This window comes from Prionailurus bengalensis, chromosome A1 (genome assembly GCF_016509475.1).
Source record: "Prionailurus bengalensis isolate Pbe53 chromosome A1, Fcat_Pben_1.1_paternal_pri, whole genome shotgun sequence".
In the NCBI taxonomy this organism is placed as follows: Eukaryota; Metazoa; Chordata; class Mammalia; order Carnivora; family Felidae; genus Prionailurus; species Prionailurus bengalensis.
Window position 1 is genome coordinate 111,473,992 of NC_057343.1, and position 24,937 is coordinate 111,498,928.

Here is a 24,937-nt window from a genome sequence, read left to right on the forward strand (position 1 = left end):
CTCTGGGCTGATGGCTCAGAGCCTGGAGCCTGCTTCTGATTCTGTGTCTCCCTCTCTCTCTGCCCCTCCCCCATTCATGCTCTGTCTCTCTCTGTCTCAAAAATAAATAAACATTAAAAAAAAATTTTTAAGAAACATCATTTGAAATGATTTCAGGGGCACCTGGCTGGCTCAGTTGGTAGAACATGTGACTGTTGAATGCGGGGCCGTGGGTTCAAGCCCCATGTTGGGTGTGGAGATTGCTAAAAATAAAATCTTTAAAAAACTCAAAAATTCAGGGGCACCGAGGTGGCTCAGTCGGTTAAGCACCAGACTTCGGCTCAGGTCATGATCTCACAGCTCGTGAGTATGAGCCCCGCGTCGGGCTCTGCGCTGAGAGCTCTGAGCCTACAGCCTGCTTCAGATTCTGTGTCTCCCTCTTTCTCTGCTCCTCCCCCACTCGTGCTCTCTCTCTCTCAAAAATAAACATTAAAAATTAAAAAAAAAATGCAAACATTCAAAAATAAAATGACTTCATAACATTCTTTTAAATGGACCTAGCCATTCCTCAATCACTGCATATGTAGGCTATTTTCTGTTTTTCTTCCCCCTGCTGTCATAAATAATTCTACAATAAACAACTTTATGTCTAACTCAACTCCATATTTAAGCGCTATTCATTAGCAGAGACTCACTGTAAGTTGAACTACTGGTTCAAACATTTTTAAAGCTTTTGAGGCATGTTTCTCCCTCAATTATGTTTTGTTTTGTTTTGTTTTGTTTTGTTTTGTTTTTACACATGGAAATTTAGACGAATTAAATCTGCTACCTTCTCTTTTATAATGTCATCCACCGTTTCCAGCTTTGATACACCTTTCCTTTCGAGACAAGTTAATAATTCTATTTTCTAGTGATCATACGGTTTGCTTTTACATTATTCAACCCTTTAGTTCTTCCGGCATCCTTTGGGGGATGCGCTGCAGAGAAACCCCCATTCACACTTCCAAGCCCCCCCCCCCCCCCATTCCTCTGGGCAGGGGCAAAGATAAAAAAGAATGTGAAATAAGGAGAGTGTGAAATACAGAGGCTGCTGTTTTCCTAATTACAGGGGAATGATTGCCCTTCTTTTACACATGAATGACTTTCTCCCAAGGTCTTCCATTTCTTCTTAGAAGCTTCTAAAAAGCTTTTTTGGTTGACCTGGAGCTTAGGCAGAACTGTCCTTTTTTTTTTTTTTTAAATGTTTTTTTTCAACGTTTATTTATTTTTGGGACAGAGAGAGACAGAGCATGAACGGGGGAAGGGCAGAGAGAGAGGGAGACACAGAATCGGAAACAGGCTCCAGGCTCCGAGCCATCAGCCCAGAGCCCGACGCGGGGCTCGAACTCACGGACCTCGAGATCGTGACCTGGCTGAAGTCGGACGCTTAACCGACTGCGCCACCCAGGCGCCCCTTAGGCAGAACTGTCCTGATGAGAACTGACTTAAGAATCCTCTGGAAAAACTCAAAGGATGCAAAATTTCCTTCAATAGAATATTAGAAATAAGTCAAATTGGGAGTGGGGATGTTGCTGGGTATATTGATTTTGGTGAATGGGCTTTGGGCATGTGGGTGGTGCAGTCAGGATAAGGAAGGAGGCTGTGACCCAGATGGATAAAGACTTCCTCCCACCCCAAGCAAAAACTCCATGGGAACATCTGAAGGATCAGGGAAGCCAACCCACACCCACCCACATCCCTCCATGAACGAGGCTTGTGATGGGATGTACAGTCCTGGCTCAGGAATAGTGGTGACCCACATGTATGGTCTCTGGGTGATGCCCTGCATGAGGGCACATGGTCAAGGGAGTCGTGAGGCTGAAATCCAGCCAAGAGCCTCCAGCTAGGAGGATAGGGCACCTTCTTCCAGTTCTCTCAAAGGTGCCTAGGGGGCTAGTGGCTGTCCGGGCTGTAGCAGTGAACTCTACAAGGAGCACTGGACCAGGAGCCAGGAGGCTGGGCCCTGACTCCAACTCGGCCATAGCTCTCCAGATGGGAGCCCGAATCACCCACTCTGTGCCTCGGGTTCCCCAACTGTCTAGCCAGTTCCACTGGTCCCAACAGTTCTGATGCTAAGAGACCATAAGCAGCTCTTGAGTGTGCTCAGCTGCCTCTAGAAGGAAGACCCACAGTGTGCTACCACAGGATAGGGTGACCAGGACAACCCACACTTTCCAGCACAGACTGTTGCAAAGTAACTTGCATTTTGGGTCTGGGATCAGAGCTCCCCACGTTGCCTTTCCTGTCGGGCTCCTTTTCAGGGGTTTGATGATTTGTGAGAACTCATTGATAAAGTCAGCGGGTGCCCTTTGCTCACCGTCTGGATGTGGCACCATCTGTTCCAATTTCTATTTCCCCTTCCTCTAAACCCAGTTGAAATATCATTGACAACCAATACTAATCAGTTTACTGAGCACTGCCCATGTGCCAGTCATTGTGCTGGCTGTTTTATGAGCCGGCTCCTAGAAGCCCTGACCTCTGCGCCCTGAGGCCCACTCCCCATTCTGCAAGGTTAAGGAAGAGAGGCCCCCAAATCCGACAATATATAACCAAGCAGGATTCAAACTCAATCACTCTGCCTCCAAACACAGGCCCTCATAACACTTGAACTGCTTTCCGAGTTAAAGGAAACAGAAGCAAGGAGTGGCTGTGCCCCTTCCCCAGTTCAGGCAGCAGGCCAGCAAAAAGATACCTTCACTTCCCTCCCTAAGACCCTTCAATGCCCCCTCTGAAGCCTGGGAGGTTCTCACGTTTTGTTAGTTTCCTCTGGATCAACAGACCTGCTGCCCAGCCCTGCACCAATCTCTAGGCTCCTCCCACCAGCCATTCCAGGGCCAGGTGCTCAGGGGAGAAGACCTGGCAACCATCCTGTACAAAGACCGGCTCAGGATTCCTGCACGGAGTCAGTCCGCAGGAGCTGGGTAGGGAGGAAGCGCTGTGGGGCGGGGTGGGTGGGAAAGAGATCAGGTCGTGCATACTTTATCCTGCCAGCCACAGGGCACATTCCCAGAGAGCCTTGCCCAGGCCACCCAACACTGCACGGTGGTTCTCTCCAAAATCCACTTAGCTGGGCAACTTGGGGGAGTCATTCAACATCTCTGTGCTACCCTGAGGCCCCAGCCCACCCACAGCGGCAGATACTCAACCAATGCCTGTCACAGCCTCACCTGGGAACGATGCGTTTTTTCTAAACCCCTTGTCAACCAGTCAGAAACAGGACTTCTTCCCATTCTTAATCTTTATGGTGGATTCCTCCCAGAGCTGGCATGTACTCATACGTATTAAAACTGCAAAGAAAAGAAGTACAACAGAGAAGTTATGACTTCCTGTGCATTAGGGAGCCAAGAGAAGGGAACAATTAGCTCCTTTGTTGCCAGGATTCCTGTTTGTCACTAACAATGGCATTCTTCAGGAATTATGATATTAAAGACTTAATAACCATTTGATACATGCAGTAAATCATTTCAATGACGGCGTTTCTAGAAAGTGCTGTCCTCATCTATTACAGGAATTTACCAAGTTTCTTTTAATTAAGTCGGTTATAAATGAGACATGTCCTCGGTGAGGTAATTTTGTGAATGAAGCTACCCTGAAGTACTAATTAGTTTGTTTTTAATGCTTCGTTTACCCAGCCGACGATGTGGTGGTTAGGGCGGGGCTGTCCCGCTCGGACTGATGAGGTCCTGCAGGCAGGTAGAATATGCAGCAGGCAGGGGTGGGGGAAGGGGCTCTCCCGGCTGGAGAGAGGGTGGTATTGCATTTCGGGCTGTGAAGCTTCACAACTGCCTGCTGAACTGACCACAGACTTTACATTTACCTGGGAAACACTGGAGCCACGGCCCCTCCCCATGATGAACGCAGGCAGCCGCTTACTCTGCATAGGAAGGGCCAGAGAGCTGCCTTGGACAGCAGTGGCTGCCTCGTCCCTGTGGGTGTCGGCAGAGGCATCTGGGCATTAGAGGGGAAAGTGGGCTGAGTGATGGCAGGGGTCCCTTCCCCCAGCATCCCTCTGCTGGCTGCTTTATTATTCATTCTTATATCACTCACCACGCACTTACTGAGGCCCCTCTCTGTGCATATGAATGAAGAGCAAAGAGGGGCAGAATCCCACCTTAGCTGGTGCTGTGTGGGAGTGCAGTAGGGGGTAACCAGTGTGAAATGGCCACAAAGGAGATAGGCAGGGTGTTCTGGGAACACAGGGTGGGGGTACGCCCCCCCCACTCCCCACCAAGGAAGCTACAGGGAGCGTTGGAAGGTGGAGAAGGGAAGCTGTTTAGGAACGGTAGTTACACTTGGTTGTGGCACCCACTGGGTGATCTGACCTGAGGGAGGATGGGCTCTGGGAAGAGTTTTCAGCCCTGGGGGAGGCAGGAGGAATCTGGAATCCTTCCCCTATCTCGCATGTATGTACATGTACCTACCCACACTCACATTTGGGTCTTCGTCATGCGTGTAAGGACAACTGTTCATTTTGTGTTCAATTGTTTTCTTTTTATTTATTTTTCTTTTTATTTTGTGTCGCAAAAATGTAACAATAGGGGAATATAAAGATTACAAAGTGAAAGTCTCCCATTATCTCAATCATCAAACTGTTCCCAGGGAAAACCACCATTAGCAGCCTTCCAGACCTTTTCCTATGTGGATTTGTAATGCATGCACACGCACACACACGTGTGCATACATGGGTTTTGCTTGTTTTACAGGAACATATTCCACACATGGTTTTGGGAGTTGTTTTTCACTTTATATCATAAACATCCTTTCTTAACAGTCAGTACATACACATCTACCTTGTTCTTTTTAACAGCTGTGAGTATGCAAAAGTAGAGTCTAGTTTATTCATACATCACTCAATTAATGGTCATTAACTGTTGCTTTTTTTTTTTTTACAATTGCAAGCAAGAATACAGTGAGCATTCTTGAACATAAGCTCTTGTGTTATACACGCCTACAGAGCTACTTGGAATTGCAAAATGTTTTTGTCTCATTTTCTAAGTTTTTTTTTTAAATGTTTGTTTTTATTTTCGAAGGAGACACAGAGTGAGCGGGGGAGGGGAAGAGAGACACAGAATCACAAGCAGGCTCCAGGCTCTGAGCTGTCAGCACAGAGCCCAACGTGGGGGCTCGAACTCACGAACCATGAGATCATGACCTGAGCTGTAGTCAGATGCTTAACTGACTAAGCCACACAGGCACCCCAAGTGTATGTGTCTTTTAAACATTAGCAGGTACTACCAAGTGGCCCTCCTAAATAGGCTCCTCACTCCCTGCCATTTTCATATACCAACACCACCTGTTTCCCTACATTCTTTTCAACACTGGGCATCATTAGTCCTTTTAAATGTTTTGCCAATCTGATGAGCAGAAAAAATTAAAAGGTGCTCCTCACTGTTTTCACTTCTGTCCTTATTTTCTAAGTGAATAATGAAGGAAGGTCAAGGGAGTGGCTGGGGGACCCAGGTCAGCAGCCTTGCTGTCCTCGGCTGACCCAGCATCCAGACTCTTAGGACCCTGGGCAGACTGGCCCAGCGCACCAGCCTTGATGATGGGGGGTATGTTCCAGTCAGGGCTGATGGGGAGCACAGTCCCAGGGACAGAGTGGACCCAAGATGACACAGCAGCACTGGCCTGGCTTCACACTTCTTCAAAGGGCTGTGGCCGCAGCAGGCGGGCTCTGCCCCCCATGAGCTGAGGCCAGCTCCACCCAGCAGTGAAGAGTGGGCTTCCCCCGCCCCTGCCAGTGCCTTTGGAGGGGGCTGCCCCACCCCTGGCACTCCTCGACAGAACAGGCAAGCCCCAGTGACTCAGCACTGCCCGTGGTCAGAGACGGGCCATTACCAGCCTTCTGCCCAAGCAGGCTTTGCCAGCCAGTGAGGCGGCAATGCTTGGCAGGGAGAGACAGAGCTCTAGGCTTGGGGCAGCAGGGAAAGAGAGGCCGGCAGTCTTACGGCTTCCATACCTGCCAGCCAACATGAGGCTCTTGGGCTCTCGGGCCGCAGAGCCAAGGGTGTTTCAGGGATGCACGCCTGGGTGGAAGGCTTGGGCATGCTTGGACTCAGGTCTTCCTTGGCTCTAGACCAGGAGGAAACCAGCTGGCACCAAGGCCTGGTGGAGTTTCAAAGACGGCATCTTCCAACCGAAAGGGAGAGTTTAATGCCAGGGCGCCTGCCCCGTGCAGTGGGTATTGGGTCCCAGGAGGCAGGCACTGCCTTGCCCTCCAAGACAGGCCCCACACCCAGGGCCTAGAGCAGCCTTGCACACAGTGCCAGGAGGCTAGCTTCAAAAGCTCCCCACTAATGGGAGCTGCAACCTCAAGCCTTCTGAGCGTTGGCACATCCTCCGGCCATTTTAGCATGGAAGGGCTTCCAGAACTTTCAGAGAACCGGATGATTCTTTTGTGCTCGAACAATGAAGCCAGACACACCCACACTGCCACCCCCCTCCGATCCTGTCCCACACAAAATTCTTTTAGTTCCAAAACAGTTTCTCAGCAACAGCAAACCTAAATGCCACCCAGGTTTGACGTCTTGCTCATTTTCTTGTGTTACCCATATTTGATTATGTGGCTAAAGGTGACGGAGAGAAGCACAAATGGCAAGAAATGAGAGCCAAAGCCAGGCCTGGGCAGAGGCCCTGGGGACTCTGTGTCTACTTCAGGAGCAATCACACCCCCGCCAGGGCTCCATCCTTCATCCCTGGATCCACGAAATCTATGGGTCTCCCTGTACCCTACATACTCTCCGGTGCCAGGGCTGCTCCACTAAGGGCCTCTGTTGGTGATGACTCATTTACACGCCAGGCCGTGTGGAACAGGCTCAGCACACACTCTAATGAACACGTGCTGGGAACAATAAGCCAAGGGCAGCTAATGAGAGACTGACTCTTTATCTTGGAAGCTGAAAACCTTGTGCCATTTCTCAGAGCCAGGAATAATGATGGTCACCCGTGCTGCAGCCACCATGCTTCACACACATTATCCCAGCCAACGCCCCCCTACCCACTCTGACACTAGGAGTCTGATCCTCCAGATCCAGCACAAAGCCTAGCACCAGGGAGGTGCTCGCTGAGGAAGTATTGTCCAATGAATAGTTAAGTGGTACAGATAAGGAAATGAAAGCTCTTCCCAGTACTCTTTCCAAAGAACCCCTTTTTTTAAAGTTTTATTATGGGGCACCTGGGTGGCTCAGATGGTTAAGCGTCCAACTTCGGCTCAGGTCATGATCTCGTGGTTGGTGAGTTCGAGCCCTGCATCTGGCTCTGTGCTGACAGCTCAGAGCTGGTAGCCTGGAGCCTGCTTCAGGTTCTGTGTCTCCCTCTTTCTCTGGCCCTTCCCCTCTCCAGCTCTGTCTCTGTCTCTCTCTCTCAAAAATAAACATTAAAAAAAAATTTAAGTTTTATCATCATCATCATCATCATCATCATCATCATCATGTTTTTTGGTAATCTCTACACCCAACATGGGGCTCAAACTCACAACCCCAAGATCAAGAGTCACATGGTCTTCCAACAGAGCCAGCCAGGTGCCCTTCCAAAAATGCTTCTGAAGAATTATTTTTGAAAATCACTTTTCTTTGGAAAATTTTCACAAGACACCTTTGGCAACATTAATTGCCTTTTAATTTTGAAGCATTTCAAACACATGGAAAAGTACAAAAACTAATATGATAGATCAAACTCCATTTTAAAAAAGTAAAGAATTTATGGGGCATCTGGATGGCTCAGTCAGTTAAACATATGACTCTTGATTTAGGCTCCGGTCATGATCTCACAGTTTATGAGTTCAAGCCCCGCATCAGGCTCTGCACAGACAGCATGGAGCCTGCTTAGGATTCTCTCTCCCCCTCTCTCTTTTCTGCCCTTCCTCTGCTCTCTCTCTCTCAAAATAAATAAATAAACTTAAAAAAATTTAAAGTAAAGAATTTATAAATGCAACATTCAGAATAGGGCTTACTTTTGCACTAAGAGACAAGGAATAAGGAAGGAGGACACGGGTAGTAAAATGGTGTTGGTAAAATTCTAGTTTTTCAGTTAGATGGAGGTGTGGTAGGGCTCATTTTTAAGTTATACTTCATAAATAGCATATATGTTGCATAAGTCATTGAATGTGTGTTATGTATATTACATAGAATGGTTTTTTTTTGTTTTTTGTTTTTAATTTTTTTTTCCACGTTTTTTATTTATTTTTGGGACAGAGAAAGACAGAGCATGAATGGGGGAGGGGCAGAGAGAGAGGGAGACACAGAACTGGAAACACGCTCCAGGCTCTGAGCCATCAGCCCAGAGCCCGACGCGGGGCTCGAACTCACGGACCGCGAGATCGTGACCTGGCTGAAGTCGGACGCTTAACCGACTGCGCCACCCAGGCGCCCCCATAGAATGGTTTTTAAAAGAAAACAATGTAACATACTTGTAGCCATCATCCAGATTTAACAAACGAGACTATTTGTTTTGGATCTCCTCCATCTTTCTTTCTTTTAAGAAACAAACTTTATACATCTCAGGGCTCCTAGGTGGCTCAGTCAGTTGAGCATCTGACTTCGGCTCAGGTCATGATCTCACAGTTTGTGAGTTCAAGCCCCACGTCAGGCTCTGTGTCTGACAGCTCAGAGCCTGGAGCCTGCTTCTGTGTTTCCCCCTCTCTCTGCCCCTCCCCTGCTCATGCTCCGTATCTCTCTCTATATAATAAATAAACGTTAAAACAAACAAACAAACTTTATACATCTGGCTAAAGACCATCCTTCACCCCATTCCCTATCTTCCCTCTGGGAAACAATTAAATGTTTTATATCACATTTTTTTTATATAAGCCTTATATGCAGCCATTACTGAGTGCTTCTTAGTTCAGTTCACCTGTAGATTTCCTTGAATATTTTATGTAGGTAATCATGTCATCTGCACATAAAACTGCAATTTTTTTCTTCCATTGTAATTTGTATTCTTTTCATTTCTTGTGTTACTGTGCTAGTGCTGATACCGTATGTTAAAGGAAATACTTCTGATATTGTACCATTAAGGATATCCATTGCTGTAGGTATCTGATGGCTATTTTGTCTCAGGTTCAGGAAGTTTCCTTCAATTCTGAGTTGGTCAAGAGTTTTTACAATGAGTGATGTTGAATTTTTAACAAATGCTATTTCTGTTTGTATCTATTAAGATGATTATATGGGTTTTCTTTTTTACTATGTTAATATGATAAGTTACTTGGGATTTTCTAATTTTAAACTATTTTTGTATCCCTGCTGTATCAATTATATATATATATTCAGTTTGCTAATATTTAGGATGAAGTAAGTGAGATTGGTGTATAATTCTTTTTTCATATTGTCCTTGACCACCTTGCATATTAAGATTATATTAACCTCATAAAGTTAATTAGGAAGCATTACTTCTTTTTCAATTTTCTAGAACAATTTATTATTTTTTTAAGTTTATTTATCTATTTTTGAGAGAAAGAGAGAGAGTGAGTGTAGGAGGGGCAGAGAGAGAGAAAATCCCAAGCAGGCTCTGCACTGTCAGCGCAGAGCCTGATTTGGGGCTCAAACTCACAAACCATGAGATCATGATCTGAGCCAAAAACCAAGAGTTGGTTGCTTAACTGACTGAGCTACCCAGGAACCACTAGAACAATTTATTTAATTTTTAACATAATTCTTTTAAAAAATAATTTTATAATTTTTTTATTGTTAATTTATTTTTGAGAGAGACAGAATGTGAGTGGGGGACGAGCAGAGAGAGAGAGAGAGACACAGAATCTGAAACAGGCTCCAGGCTCTGAACTGTCAGCCCAGAGCCCAATGTGGGGCTCAAACCCAGGCACTAAGAGATGATAACCTGACCCAAATTTGGATGCTCAACCAACTGAGCCACTCAGATGCCTCCAGAACAGTTTAAGTAAAAGAGGAATATCTATTCCTTGAATTATTTGACAAAAGTCACCTGTAAAAAGATTTGCCCAGCTGTTTTTCCAGTATGTTGCAGGACTGCTAGTTGTTTAAAATACACTTTTAATTTTGAAATAACTTTGATTTACAGTAACATTGTGGAAAGATTGTTAACAGGTTATCTATCACCTAGCTTCCCTTAATATTAATAGTACATAGGAGGGGCACCTGGGTGGCTCAGTTGGTTAAGCGCTCTACTCTTGACTTAAGCTCAGGTCATGATCTCAAGGTTGTGAGATCGGAGCCCCATGTATGGCTCTGTGCTGACAGTGCAGAGCCTGCTTGGGATTCTCTCCCTCCCTGTGTCTCTGCCCCTCCTGCATTTGTGTACGGGCTCTCACTCTTTCTCTCCCTCAAAATAAATAAACATTTTTAAAACATCTCTACAGGATTGGGGTGCCTGGGTGCCTCCCTCTCTGCCCCTCCCCCATGTGCACATGCTCATGCAGGCTCTCTCTCTCTCAAAAATAAACATTTTTAACCTCTATAGGATCTTTTATTACATTCACTTTTTAATTATTTTAAATTAATTCAATTTGTAAATTAATGTAGTAAATTAATCAATCTAGTATTACTTATTCCTTTTCTCTTTTTTGGTTGGTCCATCTTGCTGGAGGTTTGTCTTCATCTTTTCAAAGAACTAACTTTTGCTCTTATCTGTCTGCTGCTTCTTTGTTTTTATTTTGCTTCCATTCTTATTTCCCTTTCTCTACTTTCTTCAGATTTTTCTGTTGTTCTTTTTCTAGTTCCTGTGTTGAACTTATTGTACTGAGCTTATTAATTTTTTAGTCTTTCTCAAATATATTTTTAAGGGATACAAATTTCTCTCTAATCATTGTTCTAGCTGACATTCCACAACACAAATTTTCTTATGTGATGTTTCCATATCCTCCACTTCCAAATAATTTGTAATTTCCTTTATGATTTCTTCTTTTCCATGTGAATTATTTGGATGTGTTTCCAAATGTAATGGGGTTATTTGGACTATTTCTTTTATTTTAATTTCTAATCTTATTTTGTTAAGATCAGAGAATGTGGTATGATCATTATTTTTTGATATGCCTTATGACATGTGGGGCTCATCTGGAATGGGGGAAAGCACCAGATGTGGGGTGCTCCAATCAGGTGATGGCCAGTGGGGTGGGGGTGGTGCTGGTGAAAGGATTCACCCAAGGCAGAACAAAAGAGATAGAATTTTTTTTTAATTTTTTTTTTAACGTTTATTTATTTTTGAGACAGAGAGAGACAGAGCATGAATGGGGGAGGGTCAGAGAGAGAGGGAGACACAGAATCTGAAACAGGCTCCAGGCTCTGAGCAGTCAGCACAGAGCCCGATGTGGGGCTTGAACTCACGGACCGCGAGATCATGACCTGAGCCGAAGTCGGCCACTTAACCAACTGAGCCACCCAGGCGCCCCAAAAGATATAGAAATTTATTGAATACACCCCAAGGGTTTAGCGGGCAGGACAGCAAAGGAGAAGCTGTCCTGCAAGGAGGCAGGGCGGGAATGGGGGAGGAAGGTGGGGGCAGGCACAGTTATAGGGCAGAATGGGGAGGTATGGGAACGTATCGAATTTTCCCTTTTTCTGGTCACTATGTCTGGTTGTAAGTAGCCCATTGAGTAGGTAGAGCCTATGGCTACGGGTCTCTTCATGAGCCTGTTTGCATTCAGCCCGGGGGTCACCGTGGGCCCTTTTTCCTTCTTCAGGCATTGCTCAAGCCTGTTGCCTAAAGGGCAGCCTCTACATGACCTAGTTCAAGGGTCATCAAACTTTTTCCGTAAAGGACAATGTAGTAATTATTTTTCACTTTGCAGGCCACACAGTCTCGGTTGCAACTATTCGATCCTGGTAATACACTGTGAATATACATAACAAGCAAATGTGGCTGTGTTTATTTCAGTTTTGTTTTATTCTGACCTGAAAATCATTGTCTTTTAACTGGTGAGTCTAATTCATTCACTTTTACTGTACTTTCTCACATACCTGCATTTACACTTAGTAAATTAGTAAATTGATTCAGCTGCTTTTGCTAAGGTGTCAAATTTAAAATGGCTTAAACAACATGGAAATTTTTTTACCTTTTTTTAATGTTTATTTTATTTTTGAGAGAGAGAGAGAGACAGAGCATGAGCAGAGGAGGAACATAGAGAGGGAGACACAGAATCTGAAGCAGGTTCCAGGCTCTGAGCTGTCAGCACAGAGCCCGACACGGGGCTCGAACTCACAAACTTTGAGATCATGACCTGAGCCAAAGTCGGATGTTCAACCAGCTGAGCCACCCAGGTGCCCCATAATCTCCCTTCCTTTCAAATGGCAACCTACAAGTTGCAACATCACTTCTGGTCACTTGCCATCAGCCATGCCTATAATTAAAGAAGGATGAGAGATGTAGGTTTTAAATTCACTTGGTTAAAAATTCTGTTAGCAAAAAAAAACTATTTTTAACTATATGTGGTGATGGATGTTAGCTAGACTGTGATCAGCATTTTGCAATATATACATATGCTGAATCATTATGTTGTACACCTGCAACTAATAGAAGGTTGCATGCCAATTACATCTCAATAAAAAAAACCTTATTATCACGTGACAATTGGGGAATCTTTTTTTTTTCCCTACCAGGTAGAAGTTATGCATTTTGTTCCTTATACTTTCAGGAGGTCATCTTTATGTTTTTAAAAACTTATACAACTCTTCTAATAAAATCATAAATAGAAAACATTAACCCTGGGGTGCCTGGGTACCTCAGTCGGTTAAGCGTCCAACTTCTGCTCAGGTCATGATCTCACGGTTCATGGGGTTCAAGCCCCACATTGGTTTTTCTGCTGTCAGCACAGAGCCTGGAGCTTGCTTCAGATCCTTGGTCTCCCTCACTCTCTCTCTTAAAAATAAAAATAAAAAATAAACATTAAAAAAAAGAAGAAAAAGAGAACATTAACACTACCCCAGAGGCAGGTCTAGGTCTTATGGAACCTGAGACTTATTTAACTTGGGAGACTTCTTTAGGAAAAAAGAGTACACAGGCACCTGGGTTAGGCATCTGACTCCTGATTTGGGCTCAGGTCATGATCTTGTGGGCATGGGTCCTAGCCCCATGTTGGGCTCCTTACGGAGCTTGTTTGGAATTCCCTTTCTCTCCCTCTCTCTCTCTCTCTCTGCCTCTCAGCCCTCTCTAAATATATAAACGTTAAAAAAGAGAGAGAGAAAAGAGTACAAAGAATCGGCCTGCAGCTTATGCTCTCTTAGCATCATGATAAATTCACTTTCTGTTCTACCCTCTTCCAAAACAACCAAAGAATCTTAGAATGCTTTACACCAATGACCCTGTCCCATTCTTTTTGGTTTTTTTGAAGATTTTATTTTCAAGTAATCTCTATACCCAACATGAGGCTCGAACTCAAAAATAAGAGTCACGGGTTCCACCGATGGAGCCGGACAGGCACCTGCCCTGTCGCATCTTCGTCATTATTGTTGCCTAGTACTTGATCCTTTCTTGTTTTTAAATGCTCCACAGTTAGTTGCCAGTTTTATTATTGCTGCTTTTTAGATACAGGCTTACTTCGATTTATCCACATGCATGCTTTTTCTCTGTGTTGCTTTTTCCCTTCAATTCCTTACTTCAAGGATTAATTCCTTTCTTTCAGAGGAATATACTTTAGCAGATCTTTCCATGAGGGCGTGTAAGAGATCACTGGTTTTTGGCGGGTTTTTTTTGGTCTGAAATATCTTTATTTTGCCCTCATTCTTTTTTTTTTCCATCCAAGATTTTATTCAAATTCAAGTTAGTTTAACATATAGCGTAGTGTTGGTTTCAAGAGTAGAATTTAGTGATTCATCACTTACGTACAACACCTGTTGCTCATCCCAACAAGTGCCTTCCTTAATACCCATCTGGCCCACCTCCTACCCTCCTCCACTGCCCTCATTCTGTTTTTTTTCTATAAATGTTTATTTATTAAGTTTTGAGAGAGAGTTTGAGTGGGGAAGAGGCAGAGAGAGAGAGAGGGAGAGATTAAATCTCAAGCAGGCTCTGCGCCATCATCTCAGACCCAGATGCAGGGCTCGAACTCACAAACCTGCGAAATCAACCTGAGCTGAAATTGAGAGTCAGATGCTTAGCCGGCTGAGCCACCCAAGGTGGGCCCCTGCCCTCATTCTTGAATAACAGGTAGTTTAGCATAAAATTTTAGCCTACAAGGGCACTTATTTCCCTCAGCACTTTGAAAATGGCATTCTTGTCTCTCATTGCTGATAAGAAGTCTGTTTCACGATCATTTCTTTGTAGGGAATGTTTCTTCTTTCTGTGGTCTTCTTTATGGATCTTCTCATGGTCTCTAGTGTCATGACCTTTCACTACAATGTGGCTGAGTATAGAGAGATTCCATTTTTTCTGCTCAGAAATCCTTGTGCCTCTTCCATCTAAGGACTGAGGTATAAGCGAACTTAGAACAGAGAAAAGTTCTCCGGGAGGTGATTTTGTGTGTTTGAGTAAAAGCGAATTTTACTTAGTAGCAGTACCCTCTGGGGGCCCCAGCAAAACTCCCGCCCACACAGACACCCCCCAGATTTTACTGTGCTTTCAGAGGAACGCAAAGATGAATGTTAAAGAACTCAGAGGCATAGAATGACTTATGAACTGCCAAGTTAGAAACAAGAACATCAAAAGATCACCAAAGCTAACTAGAGAAAAGGGAAATTTTTTTTAGTGTTCTCTAAACCTTATGATAAAGACTGAGGGGCCCATTTCAATGCCTGTAGCCATTTCACTGGGGCTCAAACCCTCTGAATACATCCCAAGACAACAGACCTCTCCTCCACACTTGTCCCCCCACCAACCGTCCCCTGTTCTTAAAGTGGATGAGAGAGACCAGCCATAATGGATGGGGGGAGGGGGAGGGGATGATGCCCTCACTGAGGTGGAGGGACTCTCCCACAGTTAACTAATTTTTTTTTTAAGCAAGCTCCACATCCAACGTGGAGCTTGAACTCATGACCAGAGATCAAGAGTCATATGCTCTACGGACTGAGCCAGCCAGGCACCCCAATAGCTAGCTAATTTTTTAGGAAGAAAACTGACTAAAAAAAAAAAAAAACAAAAAACAAAAGAGGGGAGGGGGGAAAGGAAGAAAGCTGAATGTTTGACAAGTCCCAGTCTGGTGGAAGCTCCCTCCATCACCCTAAGGTCCCCTGAGTAGCGTCGGACCAGACCCAGGACATCTGAGAGACTGGACCATGGTCTGGGACTCAAGTTCCTGTGCTTTAACACTATCTAATAATTCTCTTCATTTCACCATTGTTGCAGATTCGGTTGCAGTGGGGTGGTTTGCATGCTGAAGGTGGTAGGGAAGCCAAGAATGCTTGGGTCCTGGCCACACCCTGATGGGGCATCTGGCCTGCGGCTCTGGTCTGCACCCCACCCCTCCCCATTTCCACTCCATGACTCCACGTGTGCTCTGCCAGCTGGAAGGAGTTTTGTGCTGTGGAAGAACACCAAGTCTGGCCCTGCGCTGCCCTATACCTATAAGCTACCCATTACCTCCCAAGGCACCAGTCTTTCCTTCTGTGAAATGGGAATAATAATCGCCCACCCATCCCACAGACTGAATGCCTGTTTTGAAAAGAGAAAAATAGGGGTGCCTGGGTGGCTCAGTTGGTTAAGCATCTGACTTCAGCTCAGGCCATGATCTCACGGTTTATAGGTTTGAGCCCCATGTCAGGCTCTCTACCTGCTGTCTACAAAGAGCTTGCTTCGGATCCTCTGTTGCCTGTCTGCCCTTCTCCTGTTCATGTTCTCTCCCTCAAAAGTAAATAAACATTAAAAAAGAAGAAGAAGAAGAAAAGATGGGGCGCCTGGGTGGCTCAGCTCAGGTCATGATCTCACGGTTGGTGAGTTCCAGCCCCGTGTCAGGCTCTGTGTTGACAACCCTGAGCCTGGAGCCTGCTTCTAATTCTGTGTCTTCCTGTCTCTCTGCCCCTCCCCCACTCATGCTCAGTCTCTGTCTCAGAAATAAATAAACATTAAAAAAAATTTTTTTTAAGAAAAGAAATTACTGAGAAGTCTGGTAAATTTTTGTTTTATAATCTTAAAACAGGAGTTTTATTTAAATAAAGATTATCTTAAAATACATGATTATGGCATGAAGCATAAAGAATCTCAGGAAAGCCTACAACAGTAATAGTCTCCTGTATCTCAGCATCCAGAGAAAATTAATAAGCTGGTATCCTATATTCTCCAGTCTTTTTTCCATACAGGGATATAGTGTTATTGCTTTAATTTAATATCAAGAGCATTTTTGGGGTAGTAAATATATCATCCCTGCTAATGATTTGAAGTGGATTTTTCCAACGGTGTATGACCAGTGGTAAACTAATTAAGAGAATATAACCAATCTCTACTGCTAGATATTTCCACGGTTTCCCAGTTCTAACATCTTTGCACACATCTATGGTTGTTTTCATAGCAATGGACTTGCTAGATCAAAGGTCTGCACTGGTACAAGTATGTTGCCAAAAGGGCCTGTTGGATTTTCCGTTGAAAACTAGTTCCCGCATACCCCACAGCCCGCCCCATTTCCTCCAGAGGAGCCACTGAGGAACTCTGAAAGTCCCGCCCTAAGTCGGGAGGAGGTATTGAATCATGAAAGAAGCATGAGGGGGCTAACTGTACACACCTCGACCTCGGGACCCCGCAGGCGATCCCCCCTCCCCCCCCCCCCCCCGGAGCGGCCCCAGGGCTGGGCCTCCCCGGGGATGAATTTACAAAGAGTGCCCAGCGGGTGCCAAGGGCGCATTTCCATGCAAAGCACTCGGCCACTGCCAAGGTGCGGGCACAGCGGGGGCGGCGCCGCGAGGGGGAAGGGGGCTGAGAGCGCGGCCACTTCAAAGCGCTCCGTTTGGGGCGGGCGGAGGAAGGGGCCGGACTCGGAGGCCCACAAAGGGAAGCCTCCTAGGGCTGCCCCTTCCCCACCGAGCAGGCGAGGGGCACGCGTGGCCGAGCAGGCGTGCAGGCTCCGCGCAGTTGGGGACATCCTGCTCTCCCAGCCTCGGGGGACACCCTCCAAGTCCTCGATTCAGTCCCACTCGGGACCCCGACCTGCAGACTCTCAACGCCGTTCGCCCGGGGCGCCTCGGATCTGAGATGCGAGCTGCACAGGACCAGCCAGACCCAGAACAAAAGTAACACTCTGAGCTTTTCCACTGTGCAGAATTCCCCCAGCCTCGGCTTTCGTTTTTTGGGTTAGGAGCGGGTGTCTTGAAAGAAATGAGAAGTTAAGATTTGAGTCTGAAAGGATTAAAATTCTCTCCCTCCCAACCCCCCAGTTCCAGTATTACTGCAGAGTTAGCAAGTTAAGGCCGGTGGCTGATGGGATACTGGACAGAGCATGGCCATGACTGGAGCTCACGCCGCCAGAATAGGGCTCCCGCTGAGAGCCACTCTACCCCCTCCGTGGTGTCCCCTCTCCCACTCCCCCCTGTGGTTAGGCCTGTTCCAGGGTAACCCCTGCACAGGCCACAGAGCTTGCCCAGGGCTCCTTTCACATCTGAGGTTGTGCAGTGGTTGTTCCTGCTGTGGGACTCAGACCTCCAACAGCTGCAGGGGTGCAGAGAGGGCCTCAAACAGCTTCGTAGCTGGCCCTACCGTCTAGCCCCCATATCCAGGGATTGAGCAGCCTGAGCCCATCCTGCAGACACCTTCCAAGTATTATTTTACGTTCATTATTCACCCATTCAACAGGCTGTGTTAGGTACTTACTATGTGCCAAGTGCTGGGAAGACAACCATGAACCCATCAGAGAAGGTATTCAAGATTTTAGACATCACCCCCCGGGGGCACCTGGGTGGCTCAGAGGGTTAAGCATCTGACTCTTGATTTCAGCTCGGGCCATGATCTCAGGGTCGTGAGATCAAGCGCCATGTCAGGCTGTGTGTTGACTGTGTGGAGCCTGCTTGGGATTTTCTCTCTCCCCCTCTCTCTCTACTTCTCGCCCACTCATTCTCTCTCTCTCTCTCTCTCTCTCTCTCTCTCTCTCTCTCTCTCTCTCCCTCTCGCATTTTGTCTGTCTCTCTTTCCCCCCAAGAGAGAGGCACAAAGGCACACCAGCCTGCCTCAAACAACATTTCTGCACTGGATTAGAGTTGGATCCAAACTTTGCCCCCACCAGAGAGGGGCCCGGAGCAGCTCTCCTGAGCTCCAAAGGAGCTCCCATCCCTCCCACCAGATGTGTGGCACAGTGGCTAGGGCTTCTTCTCTTCTGCCTTCTGGTAACTGCAACAGACAAAGAAGCCAGGAGTCTAGAGGAAGCTTCTTTCTGACGATCAAGGTTGCTGATGTTCATGAACAATATCCCAGGGGTCAAAGGGCAAGGAGACTGGTGGGCTGCGGCGTGTCCAAACTCAGCTCTAGCCAGAGGCACTGGCCAAATGCCCACTGAGGTCTGACCCTCAGTCTACAACTTGACCATCCTCAGGTGCAGTCGTGTCCCTCTCAAAGTCACCATGAAGGCCCAGGAAAAAGGGATGTTGTTAGTTCCAAGGGTCAGGGCTCCAGGTTCCCACACCCCCACCCAGTGATGCTTCCTCCCAAACCCCAGGGTGACCTCATGCAGTGCAGCAGGGAACAAAGAGTGCCTGGATGTCCTGAAACCTCAATGCCTTTAGAAGACCCTCTCTGGAGATGTGGTCTCCTGTCCTTTCAGGTCTCCTGTCCTTTCAGAGCACTTCCTCACCAGCCTCAGCCTTTCCTTAGGCTCCAGAGGGGAGAATGGGGTGAGGTGCAGGGATGGGGGGTGGTGCCCAGAAAGGGCTGGCCTCGAAGGCTGTATCTAGAGATAAGAGGCTCTAGGCTTCCAGAACCAGCCAGAACATCTGCAGGGACAGCCTTGCTAGACAGATCTCTGGACCTACTACCAGTACTCTGAAGGGCCCTGCCACCCAGAGGGGGAAGCCAGCTCACTTCTCAGTAGAGTGAGAAGCCCAGAGTGAATTCTCCGTGAACATTGTCTCCCTAGGGTAATATGACTCTTTAAGCAAGTGGAAGCCAAGCAGCCAACACCTTGAAGGCAGTGATTCTCAAAATAAGTTCCCTGACCCAGCAGCCTCACCTGGGAACTAGTTAGAAATGCATATTCGCAGGCCAGCCCAGACCTCCTAACCCAGAAACTCCAGAGGTCTGGCTCAGCAATTGGTAGCTCAGAAAGCTTTCCAGGTAATTCTCATGTACAATAAATTTTGAGCATCACTGTTCAGTGGTGGGGAAGGCATATCATTTCACCTTTTACTTGAATACCTCCCCTAACAGACATCTCATCACCAAACAAGACAGCTATCCTCAAGTTGAGCTAGGCTGAGAGTCATATACAAGTATGTTTGTCACAGTGTTGCTTGTGATGGTGACAATCCAGAAACAGTATAAATGAATATTCATCAGTGAGAGAATAGTTAATTAACCTATGGGAGTGCACACTTGGGAAGACTGTGCTGTCATTATAAAAGAATGAGGTGGGGGGCACCTGGCTGGCTCAGTCGGTTGAGGGTCTGACTTCGGCTCAGGTCATGATCTCGCGGTTTGTGAGTTCCAGCTCTGTGTCAGGCTCTGTGCTGACAGCTCAGAGCTTGGAGCCTGCTTCCAATACTGTGTCTCCCTCTCTCTCTGTCTCTCTCTCTCTTTCTCTCTCTCTCTCAAAAATAAAATAAACATCAAAAAAATTATTTAAAAAAAATAATGAGGTGGGTTTACATACAATGATGTGCAATGATGCTGTTACAAAGATCTTCAAGATGTACTGTTAAGTGGAAAAAGAAGTTGCTTAATAATACACAGAACTCAGATTCATGTTTAAAAAAAAAGTATACCAAACAAACTATCTATCCTCATTATCTGTATACATATAAATGAAAAATGCGTTGAAAAGACTGGAAGAAGACCCACCCAGCGGGTAACTGCCAGGCTGGGTACTGGGATGGGAGAACCTTCACTTTAACCATGTTTCCCCCAGCCCTCAATGTCTGTATTACTTACATCAGTAAAAGTCAATTTTAAAGAATCAATACAAACTTTGAGGGGCACCTGGCTGGCTCCATCAGTATAGCATGTGACTCTTGATCTCGGGGTTGTGAGTTCAAGCCCCATGTTGGGGCATAAAGCTACTTTAAACAAATTTTTTTTTAACTTTGAAATTAAATCTGATTTGAAAAAGGAAGTCAAACCGAGAAGCAAGCATGCAGGGGTGGGGGTGTCCTGCAACCCGATGTCAGGCAGAGAACTTGGGTGGGAGTCAGGTGCCAGAGTTCTGACGCCAGCTCAGGAACGCCAGGTCATTCTGAGAAGAGAGAAGTGCTGAGTAGTGTGAGTGGAAGGCAGGACATTTTGTTGCCTGAGGGGCTGCTGGTCAGGCCAAATCAGTTTCACCTAGAAGGTGATTGTAGCAGCCTTACCCCTTCAGCTCCTGGTTCCCCCAAACCCACCTCCATCACTCCGTGGTGGGAAGACTGTTAGTTCCCTTTTCCGAAGAGCACTTGGAGTTTAAAAAAGAAATTAGGGAAGAAGGATGTTTACCCCACCCTGCAACGAATCATGTGATAATGGAGGGAACTCCAAGCAGGTAAGCGGAGATCTGGTATTTGATCATTCTCACATAAGCTGTGAAAACATCCACCAGGAAGCCTTGTTTTCCATGCAAAGCTAGATGGAGCAAACAGAACAGTCATGGATGTTGTGGTGACTGTCCCCAGAGGCCAGACCAAGCCCTTGCCCTCTTCTCCAGATCACCTGTCACCTTGCACTATTGACAGTGCAACTCCTCCAGCTTTCCTTCCTTTCAACAGACCTCAGAACCTTTACACACACTGTGTCCTTGGCCTGCAATGCTTTCTCCCCAAACTCCCATTCACCAAGATAACTCCTTTGTAGGCTTTAGATCTCTGCTGAACGGTCACTTCTTGCGAAGTCCTTCCTGAGTCCCCAAGACGAGGTCATTTCATTTCCTGCTGAAGTCAGCACTTACTTTAGCCTTTTTGTGTGTGTGTGTGTGACCTCTAAGCCCAATGTGGGGCTCAAACTCATGATCCTGAGCTCAAGAGCCTCATGTTCTACTGACTAAGCCAGCCAGGCACCCAGCCTTCATTTTAGTCTTGGAAATCTCTTTTGTTTGTAGCACATGTTGCAATGATACGTTTATGTGTGCCTCATATTTGTTCTATGTGCATTTCCCCATTTTCCCTACTTGGTCCTGAGCCTTGGGCAGGCAAGGCTGAATCAGCTTTGCTCATCGCTCTCTCCCCAGCACCCAGAACAGACTGCTACCTGGTGGATTCTACTCCAAGGAAGATCCATGGTGTATGGGAGGGACTCCATGCCCAGGCTGAGAATTCTTACACTATGGCAGCCTTCACAGGACTCACGACATGCCCTTCTTTCCATGTTGGCGGTGTGCCTCTAGTTGTGTGGCAGAGAGCTGAACCAAATAGCCTCTAGGGGCGTCATCTCATCTAAGGACACAAGGCCATTAGGTACCAGAGGCTAAAGAAGAAGCAGGAAAGACAAGAGAAATCAGGTTGTCTTAAAGAAATGTCAATCTGCCCACTCTTAGCCCAATCGGGGCCTATGGGGTTACCTAACTGTTCTGGGGGGAGGTCTGACTTGATGGCCAGATAATAATTATTACTGATTAGCACTCCCCTTATAAATAAGCACTTGAAGTCTTTCTTCTTTCAAGAGATTAAACCTCCTTAGTCTCCCATTTGCCCGGAAAAGCCTCCCTTCTCTGGCATAGGAGGAAAACCTCAGCTTGGTCCGAAAAAATCAAAAACTCTAAATCCTTTCAATACACTCTTACTGAGTATTTACCATGTGCCAGACGCAGCCTTTACCCCCCTCACAGAGTTGATTCCTCATGAGGCAGGGATCTATGGCTCAGCCCCCTGTCCTGCCCTCCCCGCATCATGACTGTACATCTCCTACCATGCTGGAATGCCCATAGGCCTTTGCCTTCATCGTCGTCATCATCATCATCAAGACTAACATACAGCAGTAACCAACTAACTAGCGCTAACTAGCACTAACTAATGCTAACTAGCACTAACAAAAAGCATTTACTGTGTGTGCACCTCTGCTTAAGAGCTTACACGTATTCCCTCATTTGTGAGGCAGATACTCCCCATTGCACAGATGAGAAAACTGAGGAGAGAGAAGCCTCCCCTTTGCCTTCCCAGGTCCCGTACAGCTGAGGACAGGGGCACCTGTTTCTCCAGGTTTCTCTAGAAATACTTTCTTTGGAGGTTGGCAAAAATGGAATTTGGGTTGTCTGAGTGTTCCAGCATTGGCCACAGGTCAGATGTGCAGCTAAAGCTGGAGAAGGACATAAAAGGCATTCAGTGTCCACAGAAAGTCCCCTGGAAAGAGACCCTTCCTCTTTGGCCCTGGCCCCTAACTATCAATGCCACAGGATGTGTTCCTTATAAAGCGAGCTGCATCAGGGAGTCTGGGAAACAAGGGAGAGGTAGGGAGCCGCTGTCACATGTCAGCTGTTTCCAGACCTGTCAGATCCCCTGAGGTTATGAAAAGCACAGAAGTGGCAGTCCAGCACATAGCTGCCAAGCCCTCAGTCTGTGCTACACCCTCCTTGATGAGACAAGGCTGGGCTGGCCTGCAGACACAGGGCTAAATCAGAGCCCTGCCCTCAGAGGCTGGAGATATACACGGGTAGCACATGCAAAACCGAGCCATATGCACATGTACAGCAGGGAAATCGACTCGCTCTCCCTCAGGAAAGGCAAAGGACTAGGGGAGTGGAGCAGGGCTCTGGGGTGACAGCTTTTGCAGTGGAACGTCCAGGACAGGCAGGGACCTACTCAGAGCATGATGCAAAGCCTGGGGGGCCAGGCAGACTGAGGCTTGCTTAGGGAACCCCACATGAAGTGGCAGGGTAGCCTCAGCACACGGAGATCACTCTGGGGGCAAAAATGAGTCCTGAGAGATGGGAGGCCACCTTGGGCCTTGCAGGCCACAGTAGGGACTTGCGATTTACCACACAGGGTGTGCAAGATAGTAAGCAAAGAAAGTCCATTTGTGATGTGGTCCGTCAAGCATCTAGGAAGGATGGCTCTGGCCACTGTGTGGTCTGTGGGTGGAATGGGGCCAGGTAAGACAGAGAAGAGAGTGACAGCAACAGGCAAAGGGGGCCAGGAATCTGGATTCAAACCATCACGGAAAGGATGGGGAGGAGGGGACGGAGTTTGGAAACACCAAAGAGGACGGACTTAGTGTCCACCTGAGGTGGGGAACGAGGGGGCAGAAAGCCAGAAAGCTGCCTGCAGTGTGTCTGCAGGTGAGTAGGGAGACGTGGTATTTGCTGGGTCAGGGACCTAGAAGGAGCTGCATTTGTTTGGGGACCTAGATCAGCTGAAGGCCCACTGTGTGCCTGACCAGACGTTCCCTTTGTTTACAAAGCCATACATGAACTAGGTCATTTTATCCCAGACTTTCCCAGGTGAGTAGCTCCTGGCCAAGGAATCTGCTGCTGGGGCCCCAAGAGCCACTGACACCCCAGATTTTCACCCCAAGAAACCTCCACAAGAGAGCCCAAAGGCCAGAAAAGAAAGAGAGAAATAAAGTCTGTTGTTGACATGAGAGGAAAAACCAGGCTTCCTGTTTGAACTCAGGCAGGTACTGGAAGCTGTGAGTAATGTCGAATCTTGGCCTGCTCCGAAGGCGGTCTGCGGTGGGGGCTTCTCACACTTGCTGTAGAGTGGCTTTGAATCACCCACTTGCAGGAGACCTGGGGCCCGGCCGAGGCAGGCGGTGTGTCAGGACTGCTGCATCCACACGGGCAGGCCGCAAGGGAGGCAACATCAACTTGCACTGCTTGCTACGGTCAGTTGTCCTGCATAAGGACCCAACACCAAATGCTGAGGGCTTCTCACATCTCGGTCCCCAGTGGCCTTGGTTCCTGCCGGCGACACACCATTCCCAGGTCCTTAGAGGCTGGGATGGGCCCCTTTGCCCCACCTGAGGTTAGACCAGTGCAAGATGCCATGGGGCCTGGGGTTCACTCTGGACCAGGAAAGCTGGCCTGCACTGCACAAACTCACCGTGGGACCTAGGGCAGAGTCCTTGGCCTCTTCCACCCCTGGCCCCTGTCTGTACAGGGACCTCATATGGAAGTAAAATGTGCAAGCCATCTACAGAGGTAAAATACCAGACGCTGGGCTAATGCCTTATGTCATGTGAGCCTCACAACAGCATTCCTGGGTCACAGACAAGCAAATCTTTCTATTCTAAAATGTACATATTTTTCAGTGTCGATGAGGTATAGCTGAAGTATACGAAACTGTAGATATTTAAAGTATACAATTAAGTTCTGACATGTTTACACCCATGCAATCGTTACCACAATCATCATAACAAACGGTCCCATCTCCCTCCAAGTTTCCCATGCCTGTCTGTAATCTATTCCTCCTTCCTTCCAACCCAGTCCCAGGCAACCTGTCCTGCTTGCTGACAATATAGATTCCTTTACATTTCCTACAGTTTTCTATAAATCCAGTCATAGAGCATGTACTCTCTTGTCTGCATTTTCTCATTCAACAGAAAGGTTGTGAGATTTAGCCACATTGTTACCTGTATCAACATTTAACTCCTTTTTTTTAATGTTTGTTTATTTTTGAGAGAGACAGAGACAGAACATGAGTCGGGGAGAAACAGAGAAAGAGAGACACAGAATTTAAAGCAAGCTCCAGGCTCTGAGCTGTCCGCACAGAGCCCGATGGTAGGCTCATGGACAGAACTGTGAGATCATGACTTGAGCTGCAGTCAGACGCTTAACCAACTGAGCCACCCAGGTGCCCCTACTTAACACCTTTGACTTGCTGAGTAGGATTCCATTGTATGGATGTACCACAATTTGTTTATCCACTCACTTATTGGTGGACATTCGGGTTGTTTCCAGTTTCTAGTTGTTACAAAATAAATCACTATA